This window comes from Crinia signifera, chromosome 3, assembly GCF_055691185.1.
Source record: "Crinia signifera chromosome 3, ASM5569118v1, whole genome shotgun sequence".
NCBI classification, from domain to species: Eukaryota; Metazoa; Chordata; class Amphibia; order Anura; family Myobatrachidae; genus Crinia; species Crinia signifera.
This window is the reverse complement of record NC_139219.1, coordinates 2,692,777-2,705,797: the sequence shown is the minus strand read 5'-3', so window position 1 is coordinate 2,705,797 and position 13,021 is coordinate 2,692,777.

Sequence of the window (13,021 nt, the reverse complement as noted above, 5' to 3'; positions counted from 1 at the left end):
TGGGAGGGAGTGAGCGTGCATGAGAGCAGGAGGCTGTATAATAGTGGTATGTGGGCAAGACATTGATAAAAGTTGTGGCGCTGGTGCAGAGGGCAGTGGGGAAACCTGCAGTGCGGCAGCCAGGGCCGGATTTCCCACCTAGGGGCGGTACCTGCTTGTGGTGGTACAGGATCCCCCATTGTCACGGGGTCACGTGAAATGCGGGAGCGGGGGCCGCGGTGGTCCGCTGGGGGGTGGAATTGCCGGAAGGGGGTCTGGGGGGTCTGCAAATTGCGGGAGGGGGGGTGGTGTGTGGGGATCCGCGGTTAGCGGGAGGGGGCGGGGGCGCGGGGGGGCTTGAATCGTGGGAAGGGGGGTCCGCAAATTGCGGGAGGGGGGTTGTCGGGGTTAGTGAATTGCGGGAGGGGGGGTTGCGGAGGTCCGTGAATTGCGGGAGGGGCGCGTGGGGTGCCGTGAGTCAAGGGGGGGTGGGGCGGGGGTCCGTGAATCACGGGAGAGGTCATGAATCGCAGGAGGGGGGGGGTCGTGGGGGGGCTGCGAATCGCAGGAGGGGGGGTGTGGGGGGTTGCCGTGAATTGCATGAGGGGGGCGTGAATCAAGGGAGGGTGGGCGCAGGGGGGTGGTGCGGGGGTCCGTGAATCGCGGGAGGGGGCATGAATCGCGGGAGGGGGGGTCGTGGTGGGTTCAGAATCGCAGGAAGGGGGGTATGGGGGGTGCCGTGAATTGCGTGAGGGGGGCATGAATCGCGGGAGGGGGGGTCCCCGAATGTGTGAATTACGGGGCGGTCGCAAATCGCGAGAGGTGCCGAGGGGGCCCGCAAATCGCGGGAGGGGGGCGCTACGGGGGGTTTCGTGAATCGCGGGAGGGGGGGTCGTGGGGGGTTGCGAATCGCAGGAAGGGGGAGTGGGGGGTGCCGTGAATTGCGTGAGGGGGGCATGAATCGCGGGAGGTGGGGTCCCCGAATGTGTGAATTAGGGGGCGGTCGCAAATCGCGAGAAGTGCCGAGGGGGCCCGCAAAACGCGGGAGGGGGGCGCTACGGGGGGTTCCGTGAATCGCGGGAGGGGGCGGCGCGAATTGCGGGAGGGGGGTCGCAAATCACAGTAGGGGGGGGGTGCCGTGAATCGCGGGAGGGGGGGTCGCGGGGGGCCCTTTTAATGCCGGGAGGGGGGTCGCAGGGGTCCCGCGAATCGCGGGAGGGGAGGATGCAGGCGTCCTGCGAATTGCGGGAGGGGGCTCGCGGGAGGGAGGGGTCGCTGGGGTCCCGCGATTTGCAGGAGGGTCGCGGGGGTCCCGCGTTTCGCAGGAGGGGGTGGTCGCGGAGGCCCAGCGAATCGCGGGAGGGGGTGGTCGGGTCTGGGACGGATATTAGACAGCACTTACATTGACAGCAATTACATCGACACCATTAGTTCGACAGCTCAATAGGTCAACATGGTTTTAGGTCGACATACCATTAGGTCGACATGTCATTATGTCGACAGCTCCTTAGGTCGACAGCTCATTAGGTCGACAGCTCATTAGGTTGACATGTTTTTAGGTCGACACTGCCATTAGGTCGACAGAGTCTATGTCGACAGTCAAAAGGTCGACATGGGTTTTTTCACTGTTTTTTTGGCCGAAATGTCGACACAGTCGACATGGACACAGTTTGAAGTGTACCGCAGCCGCTTGCTATGCTTCGGGCACGGTGCCTCGCTGCGCTCGGCACACTATTTTATTCTCCCACCACGCCCTAGTGGATAGTAGGGCATGAAATACCGCCTGTCGGCACATGTCGGCTCGATAAACAGTGAAAAAATCCATGTCGACCTTTTGACTGTATACATAGACACTGTCGACCTAATGGCAGTGTCGACCTAAAAACATGTCGACCTAATGAGCTGTCGACCTAATGAGCTGTCGACCTAATGAGCTGTCGACATAATGACATGTCGACCTAATGGTATGTCGACCTAAAACCATGTCGACCTATTGAGCTGTCAAACTAATGGTGTCGATGTAATGGCTGTCGATGTAAGTGCTGTCTAACAATAGTCCGGATACCGGGGTGGTCGCGGGGGTCCCGCGAATCGCGGGAGGGGGGTCGCGGGTGTCCTGGCAGAGGGTAGGGATGTGCAGGAGTAATGGTGGATGGTGGCTGTGGAGTAATGGTGGATGGTGGGCGTGTACTATAGTCCTGGCTGGGCGGGGGGAGGTGATGTCAAGGGGGTGGAACGTCAGACACATGAAAGTGAAACTGTTCTACACAGGAACGTTCTCCACAGGGGTTGAGTGACAGATCTGGCTAAATATATAAGAGATGTTATCTAGGGGCAGATTCATTTAGCTGCAGTGTGTAACATCTGTTTTTCCCTGCGCTGTAAACGGGTGCCATCCCCATTACCCATTAACTCCATGTAAGACGCCCGGAGTCTATGGGGATTTCTGCTTGCACGCTCTGGGGATTACCCCGCAGGGATATATATACAGTCACTCAGCGCTGTCTGAATCTCCCCCACGTCTATGTACAGAACTTCCGGTCGGTTCCGGATAATGAAATGATGAAGTACACGGGCGACAGGAGATCACGGAGGGAGCCGGACGGTCTATGTACAGAACTTCCGGTCGGTTCCGGATAATGAAATGATGAAGTACACGGGCGACAGGAGATCACGGAGGGAGCCGGACGGTCTATGTGCGGAACAATCTGGGCAGTTCCGGATAATGAAATGATGAAGTACACGGGCTACAGGAGATCACGGAGGGTGCCGGACGGTCTATGTGCGGAACAATCTGGGCAGTTCCGGATAATGAAATGATGAAGTACACGGGCTACAGGAGATCACGGAGGGTGCCGGACGGTCTATGTGCAGAACTTCCTGGCAGTTCCGGATAATGAAATGATGAAGTACACGGGCTACAGGAGATCACGGACGGTGCCGGACGGTGCCGGACGGTCTATGTGCGGAACTTCCGGGCGGTTCCGGATAATGAAATGATGAAGTACACGGGCTACAGGAGATCACGGAGGGTGCCGGACGGTCTATGTGCAGAACTTCCTGGCGGTTCCGGATAATGAAATGATGAAGTACACGGGCTACAGGAGATCACGGACGGTGCCGGACGGTGCCGGACGGTCTATGTGCGGAACTTCCGGGCGGTTCCGGATAATGAAATGATGAAGTACACGGGCTACAGGAGATCACGGAGGGTGCCGGACGGTCTATGTGCCGAACTTCTGGGTGGTTCTGTATAATGAAATGATGAAGTACACGGGCTACAGGAGATCACGGACGGTGCCGGACGGTCTATGTGCGGAACTTCTGGGCGTTCCGGATAATGAAATGATGAAGTACACGGGTGACAGGAGATCACGGAGGGTGCCGGACGGTCTATGTGCGGAACAATCTGGGCAGTTCCGGATAATGAAATGATGAAGTACACGGGCTACAGGAGATCACGGAGGGTGCCGGACGGTCTATGTGCGGAACAATCTGGGCAGTTCCGGATAATGAAATGATGAAGTACACGGGCTACAGGAGATCACGGAGGGTGCCGGACGGTCTATGTGCAGAACTTCCTGGCGGTTCCGGATAATGAAATGATGAAGTACACGGGCTACAGGAGATCACGGACGGTGCCGGACGGTGCCGGACGGTCTATGTGCGGAACTTCCGGGCGGTTCCGGATAATGAAATGATGAAGTACATGGGCGACAGGAGATCACGGAGGGTGCCGGACGGTCTATGTGCAGAACTTCCTGGCGGTTTCGGATAATGAAATGATGAAGTACACGGGTGACAGGAGATCACGGACGGTGCCGGACAGTCTATGTGCGGAACTTCCGGGCGGTTCCGGATAATGAAATGATGAAGTACACGGGCTACAGGAGATCACGGAGGGTGCCGGACGGTCTATGTGCGGAACTTCTGGGTGGTTCTGTATAATGAAATGATGAAGTACACGGGCTACAGGAGATCACGGACGGTGCCGGACGGTCTATGTGCGGAACTTCTGGGCGTTCCGGATAATGAAATGATGAAGTACACGGGTGACAGGAGATCACGGAGGGTGCCGGACGGTCTATGTGCGGAACTTCCGGGCGGTTACGGATAATGAAATGATGAAGTACACGGGCTACAGGAGATCACGGACGGTGCCGGACGGTCTATGTGCAGAACTTCCTGGCGGTTCCGGATAATGAAATGATGAAGTACACGGGCTACAGGAGATCACGGACGGTGCCGGACGGTCTATGTGCGGAACTTCCGGGCGGTTCCGGATAATGAAATGATGAAGTACATGGGCGACAGGAGATCACGGAGGGTGCCGGACGGTCTATGTACAGAACTTCCGAGCGGTTCCGGATAATGAAATGATGAAGTACACGGGCTACAGGAGATCACGGACGGTGCCGGACGGTCTATGTGCGGAACTTCCGGGTGGTTCCGGATAATGAAATGATGAAGTACACGGGCGACAGGAGATCACAGAGGGTGCCGGACGGTCTATGTGCGGAACTTCCGGGCGTTACGGATAATGAAATGATGAAGTACACAGGCTACAGGAGATCACAGAGGGTGCCGGACGGTCTATGTGCAGATCTTCCGGGCGTTACGGATAATGAAATGATGAAGTACACAGGCTACAGGAGATCACGGAGGGTGCCGGACGGTCTATGTGCGGAACTTCCGGGCGGTTCCGGATAATGAAATGATGAAGTACACGGGTGACAGGAGATCACGGAGGAAGCCGGATGGTCTATGTGCGGAACTTACGGGCGGTTCCGGATAATGAAATGATGAAGTACACGGGCTACAGGAGATCACGGACGGTGCCGGACGGTCTATGTGCGGAACATCTGGCCGGTTACGGATAATGAAATGATGAAGTACACGGGTGACAGGAGATCACGGAGGGTGCTGGACGGTCTATGTGCGGAACATATGTGCGGTTCCGGATAATGAAATGATGAAGTACACGGGCTACAGGAGATCACAGAGGGTGCTGGACGGTCTATGTGCGGAACTTCCAGGTGGTTCCGGATAATGAAATGATGAAGTACACGGGTGACAGGAGATCACGGACGGTGCCGGACGGTCTATGTGCGGAACTTCCGGGCGGTTCCGGATAATTAAATGATGAAGTACACGGGCTACAGGAGATCACGGAGGGTGCCGGACGGTCTATGTGCGGAACTTCCGGGCGGTTCCGGATAATGAAATGATGAAGTTTACGGGTGACAGGAGATCACGGACGGTGCCGGACGGTCCATGTGCGGAACTTCCGGGCGGTTCCGGATAATGAAATGATGAAGTACACGGGCTACAGGAGATCACGGAGGGTGCCGGACGGTCTATGTGCGGAACTTCCGGGCGGTTCCGGATAATGAAATAATGAAGTACACGGGCTACAGGAGATCACGACGGTGCCAGACGGTCTATGTGCGGAACATCTGGCCGGTTCCGGATAATGAAATGATGAAGTACACGGGTGACAGGAGATCACGGAGGGTGCTGGACGGTCTATGTGCGGAACATCTGGGCGGTTCCGGATAATGAAATGATGAAGTACACGGGCTACAGGAGATCACAGAGGGTGCCGGACGGTCTATGTGCGGAACTTCCGGGCGGTTCCGGATAATGAAATGATGAAGTACACGGGCTACAGGAGATCACGGAGGGTGCTGGACGGTCTATGTGCGGAACATATGTGCAGTTCCGGATAATGAAATGATGAAGTACACAGGCTACAGGAGATCACAGAGGGTGCCGGACGGTCTATGTGCGGAACTTCCAGGTGGTTCCGGATAATGAAATGATGAAGTACACGGGTGACAGGAGATCACGGACGGTGCCGGGCGGTCTATGTGCGGAACATCTGGCCGGTTCCGGATAATGAAATGATGAAGTACACGGGTGACAGGAGATCACGGAGGGTTCTGGACGATCTATGTGCAGAACTTCCGGGCGTTCCGGATAATGAAATGATGAAGTACACGGGCTACAGGAGATCACAGAGGGTGCTGGACGGTCTATGTGCGGAACTTCCAGGTGGTTCCGGATAATGAAATGATGAAGTACACGGGTGACAGGAGATCACGGACGATGCCGGACGGTCTATGTGCGGAACTTCCGGGCGGTTCCGGATAATTAAATGATGAAGTACACGGGCTACAGGAGATCACGGAGGGTGCCGGACGGTCTATGTGCGGAACTTCCGGGCGGTTCCGGATAATGAAATGATGAAGTACACGGGTGACAGGAGATCACGGACGGTGCCGGACGGTCCATGTGCGGAACTTCCGGGCGGTTCCGGATAATGAAATGATGAAGTACACGGGCTACAGGAGATCACGGAGGGTGCCGGACGGTCTATGTGCAGAACTTCCTGGCGGTTCCGGATAATGAAATGATGAAGTACACAGGCTAAAGGAGATCACGGAGGGTTCTGGACGGTCTATGGGAGGAACTTCCGGGCGGTTCCGGATAATGAAATGATGAAGTACACCGGCTACAGGAGATCACGGAGGGTGCCGGACGGTCTATGTGCAGAACTTCCTGGCGGTTCCGGATAATGAAATGATGAAGTACACAGGCTAAAGGAGATCACGGAGGGTGCTGGACGGTCTATGTGCGGAACTTCTGGGCGTTCCGGATAATGAAATGATGAAGTACACGGGCGACAGGAGATCACGGAGGGTGCCGGACGGTCTATGTACAGAACTTCCGGGCGGTTCCGGATAATGAAATGATGAAGTACACGGGCTACAGGAGATCACGGACGGTGCCGGACGGTCTATGTGCGGAACTTCCGGGCGTTCCGGATAATGAAATGATGAAGTACACGGGCTACAGGAGATCACTGAGGGTGCCGGACAGTCTACGTACAGAACTTCCGGGCGTTCCGGATAATGAAATGATGAAGTACATGGGCGACAGGAGATCACGGAGGGTGCCGGACGGTCTATGTGTGGAACTTCCGGGCGTTCCGGATAATGAAATGATGAAGTACACGGGCTACAGGAGATCACGACGGTGCCAGACGGTCTATGTGCGGAACATCTGGCCGGTTCCGGATAATGAAATGATGAAGTACACGGGTGACAGGAGATCACGGACGGTGCCGGACAGTCCATGTGCGGAACTTCCGGGCGGTTCCGGATAATGAAATGATGAAGTACATGGGCGACAGGAGATCACGGAGGGTGCCGGACGGTCTATGTGCGGAACTTCCGGGCGTTCCGGATAATGAAATGATGAAGTACACGGGCTACAGGAGATCACGACGGTGCCAGACGGTCTATGTGCGGAACATCTGGCCGGTTCCGGATAATGAAATGATGAAGTACACGGGTGACAGGAGATCACGGACGGTGCCGGACGGTCTATGTGCGGAACTTCCGGGCGTTCCGGATAATGAAATGATGAAGTACACCGGCTAAAGGAGATCACAAATATGATCTGGAATATGGTCTATGTAAAACTCTCCTCAGTACGCTGGGAGTATATCTGTAAGCCGGCTGCCAATGGGCTCCCTGTACTCCCTACAAGAACAAAATGGCCGCCAGATGGACAGAGCGAGCACGTCCATAAGGAAGGTTACAAACCCTCATTATTGGGGCGATTCAGACCTGTAAGCTGTGGTCCGTATCCCCCCCCCAGGCAGACGGTGGGGGTATGTACATAAGTGACAGGCAGTGGGTGATCCGGCGGGCCAACCCCGAGTGTCATGGGCGTGCCCACAAAAATGGTGTGCTCACCGATAGAAATGCTGGTCGGGTCCATCAGAATGCAAGTGTGTCACACGATGTCAGCGCCCGCCCTCATTTCGTCATATGCATGGTACAGTAGCATGGGGATTCAGGTGGCGGGGGGCATGCGTTCATCGGGGCGGCATTTACTTGCTCGCCAGGCAGCATAGCGAGTTGGTCTGAATCGGGCCTTTGTCCTTGTATTTGAGCTCTGTTCTTATATAGTGCAAAAGAGACAATAGAATATTTCAGATACAGTACACTAGGAATATACTGTGTGTATGTGTGTATGTATATGTACTGTGTGTGTGTGTGTGTATGTGTGTATGTATATGTACTGTGTGTGTATGTGTGTATGTATATGTACTGTGTGTGTATATATATATATATATATATATATATATATATATATATATATATATATATATATATATATATATATACTGTATATCTTTCCATTTTTGTCCAATTAGCTCATTTCCTTGCAGAGGGGAACACATCAGGGCTGAATGACATTCCACATGTGTAACTATTTCCACAATCCGCTCATCCCAGCTCGGAACCGGAGAACTCTTATATACTGGAAAGGGATTGTGACATTTTCCAAATAAAAGTAGAATTGCAGCAGTTAATGGAAAACCAAACAAGGTGCAAATCCTATTGTGTAAGCTGCTTAACGGGTTTATACTTCGCATAAAATGTATGGTGCTCAGAGGGCGCTGCAAAGCACCTGGGTACTGACACAGGGGGCATCCATGGGTTACCCAGGGCACAATAGGATTCAGGACACTCCCCATGCAAGGGAGCACACGATCCTACCCCTTTATGAGAGGATAGTAACCCTTTAGCACAGCCTCCTATTCCTTTAGCACAGGGTCCGACTCCTACCCCATTTAACAAAGAATACCCCCCCCCGGTGTATGATAGGATAGTACCCCTTTAGCCCAGGATCCTACCCTTTAGCACAGACTCCTACCCCTTTAGCACAGACTCCTACCTCTTTAGCACAGACTCCTACCCCTTTAGCACAGACTCCTACCCCTTTAGCACAGACTCCTACACCTTTAGCACAGACTCCTACCCCTTTAGCACATGGTCCTACACCATTTAACAAAGAATCCCCCCCCCCCGTGTATGATAGGATAGTACCCCTTTAGCCCAGGATTCTACCCTTTTATCACAGACTCCTACCCCATTTAGCACCAAATCCTCTCCCTTTATGATAGTATAGTACCCCTTTATCACAGGAACCTACCCCTTTATCACAGACTCCTACCCTATTTAGCACAGAATCCTCCCCCTTATGATAGGATAGTACCCCTTTAGCAAAGGATCCTTCCCCTTTATGATAGGATAGGACCACTTTATCACAGACTCCTCCCCATTTTGCACAGAATCCTCCCCCTTTATGATAGTATTGTACCCCTTTATCACAGATCCTCCCCCATTTAACACAGAATCCTCCCCCTTTATGATAGTATAGTACCCCTTTATCACAGACTCCTACCCCATTTAGCACATAATCCTCCCCCTTTATGATAGGATAGTACCCCTTTAGCACAGGATCCTTCCCATTTATGATAGGATATTACCACTTTATCACAGACTGCTCCCCATTTTGTACAGAATCCTCCCCCTTTATGACAAGATAGTACCCAAATTAGCGCAGACTCTAACTGGTTGGTTACAGAGTATGCCTATTATAAAATAAAGGAGGTTTATAAGGAAGACATCCTTGTTGTATGTAATACAGGTGGTGGCTGTGGAACTTCTAAGACTCTGCCTCCACACTGTCACTTTAACTAGACAATGGGTATTGGCAGGGCTATTTTTCAGCAGGCTCCAGCAGGAACTGAGGCCCTTATTCTAGTTCACTCTTTCTGACAAAATATTTCTTAGATGGACAAAACCATGTGCACTGCAGGTGAGGCAGGTGTTACTTGTGCAGAGATAATTAGATTTGGGTGGGGTTTTACACCTGCCTCACCTGCAGTGCTCATGGTTTTGTCCATCTAAGAAATATTTTGTCAGAAAGAGTGAACTAGAATAAGGGCCACAGTTCCTGCTGGAGCCTGCTGAAAAATAGCCCTGGGTATTGGTGGCATTGTGTGGTTGGGGGGCAGTATATTGAAGTTCTGCTTTGGGTGCTGATGAGCCATACGCTGGCCCTGCAGGTTTTGCTCTGATTTCCTGTATATATCCCCTGATGCTGCAGCAGTTCCTCCCATCACAGCCCCCCACCTGACCTATCCATCCTGGGAGACCATGTTACTGACTGTGGGCCTGGTTCACTACTTTTGCAAAACTGCAAGTTTCGGTGGTAGTCTCCGGGGGAGGGGGGGGGACACGTTACCGGCTGCACTCTAACTGCGCAGCCTAGTTGTGAACCCAAACGCAGGCCAGCCATGTTTAGGGATGGCCATCGATGCTTCAAAATCATCGATGGTTTATGGCCAATGTTGAATACTTTTGCCATCGATGGGGGAGAACCAGATGGTTTCCCTCCAGATGTTTTGCTTTTTTTTTTCAAAGTGCCGGGGCACAGAGCATAGCTCCGCCCCTGGCACTCGTGAAGCCCACATGCCAATCAATCAAATACAATGGATGACCATTGATATGTAAAAATATCGATGGTCCCCATTGCATAGTTAAGCACTATCGATGGCCAGTTGCAGAATTGCCATCAATGGCAACCATCGATGGCAATGGCAACGATGGCCATCCCTAGCCATGTTTCGGGCTGCAGCTGCTGTTTGTCACATCACAAAGCCTCCATGGCCTTGTGTCCATGGCCTCCACGGACACACCTTCATTGTCAGGACCACACCCACAAAACATAGATGCCCCTGCAACGGTCCATCGCCACAACGCCCCCCCCCCCCCCCCCCCCCCCGGCTCTAGAACTGCAAATGCCTGCGATCGCACTTTTAGGGTTCATGCTCGCGCACATCAGCGTTCCGGTTTGAATTAGGGATGGCCATCGTTGCAATTGCCATCAATGGTTACCATTGATGGCAATTCTGCAACTGCCCATCGATAGTGCTAAACTTTGCAATGGCTGACCATTGTCGATGGTCAGCCATTGCATAGTTTAGCACTATCGATGGTCAGCCATTGTGTTTGATTGATTGGCCTGTGGGCCAATCAAAACACGGGGGTGGGGCTTCGCGGGTGTCGAGGGCGGATGCACTTTGAAAAAAAAAAAAAAGCAAAACATTGTTCTACTGTTCCATCGATGGAGGGAAACCATCTGGTTCTCCCCCATCGATGGCAAAAGTATTCGACATCGGCAATGAACCATCGATGATTTTGAATCATCGATAGTCTATGGTCATCACTAGTCTGAATCACTTGCTGTGTTTGTTATTGGCTGGTGGTTTATCTCACCAAGGCTTAGTACATAACCCCCCTGGTACCCAATTTGTACATCACTATCGTCTTTCAGCATCACCGTGTGCGGACGCAGGGACATAACCGGCTCACGGTACTAAAACCGTATTTTCAAAATATTTAGAAGACATTTGTTTGAAGTTTTAATGCTTGTTAATAAATCATCCTAAAGTTAGATATAGAGGTATTTCTGTATAATAAAAATATAATTGGGCAAATGAGAGCTGATCCCATGAGGGATGCGGGCGTCAGTCACAAGCTCACACTGGGGATGCAGAAAGCCGGTGACCCATGGGATGAGGTCATTGTTTCTTCATTATAATTTATGTTCTTACTTGGGGGGGGGGGGGGGGGGTATTAATCACAGCTGTGGTTTCCTGCAATGCTCGCTGTGATCTGTAATGTGCTGGTAAAAGGCTGCCCTGATACGCTGTATTATATATAATTACTGCGCGATACAGAGATACGCTGTGTTATAGATAATATTATAAATAATTACTGCGCGATACAGAGATACGCTGTGTTATAGATAATATTATATATAATTACTGCGCGATACAGAGATATGCTGTATTATAGATAATATATATAATTACTGCGCGATACAGAGATACGCTGTGTTATAGATAATATTATATATAATTACTGCGCGATACAGAGATACGCTGTGTTATAGATAATATTATATATAATTACTGCGCGATACAGAGATACGCTGTATTATAGATAATATATATAATTACTGCGCAATACAGAGATATGCTGTATTATAGATAATATTATATAATTACTGCGCGATACAGAGATACGCTGTGTTATAGATAATATTATATATAATTACTGCGCGATACAGAGATACGCTGTATTATAGATAATATTATACATAATTACTGAGCGATACAGAGATACGCTGTATTATAGATAATATTATATATAATTACTGCGCGATACAGAGATATGCTGTATTATAGATAATATTATATATAATTACTGCGCGATACAGAGATACGCTGCATTATAGATAATATTATATAATTACTGCGCGATACAGAGATACGCTGTGTTATAGATAATATTATATATAATTACTGCGTGATACAGAGATACGCTGTATTATAAATAATATTATATATAATTACTGCGAGATACAGAGATACGCTGTGTTATAGATAATATTATATATAATTACTGCGTGATACAGAGATACGCTGTATTATAAATAATATTATATATAATTAATGCGCGATACAGAGATACGCTGTGTTATAGATAATATTATATATAATTACTGCGCGATACAGAGATACGCTGCATTATAGATAATATTATATATAATTACTGCGCGATACAGAGATACGCTGTGTTATAGATAATATATATAATTACTGCGTGATACAGAGATACGCTGTATTATAGATAATATTATATAATTACTGCGCGATACAGAGATACGCTGTGTTATAGATAATATATATAATTACTGCGCGATACAGAGATACACTGTATTATAGATAATATTATACATAATTACTGAGCGATACAGAGATACGCTGCATTATAGATAATATTATATAATTACTGAGCGATACAGAGATACGCTGTGTTATAGATAATATTATATAATTACTGCGCGATACAGAGCGTGTTATAGATAATATTATACATAATTACTGCGCGATACAGAGATACGCTGTATTATAGATAATATTATATATAATTACTGCGCGATACAGAGATACGCTGTATTATAGATAATTACTGCGCGATACAGAGATACGCTGTGTTATAGATAATATTATATATAATTACTGCGCGATACAGAGATACGCTGTATTATAGATAATATTATATATAATTACTGCGCGATACAGAGATACGCTGTGTTATAGATAATATTA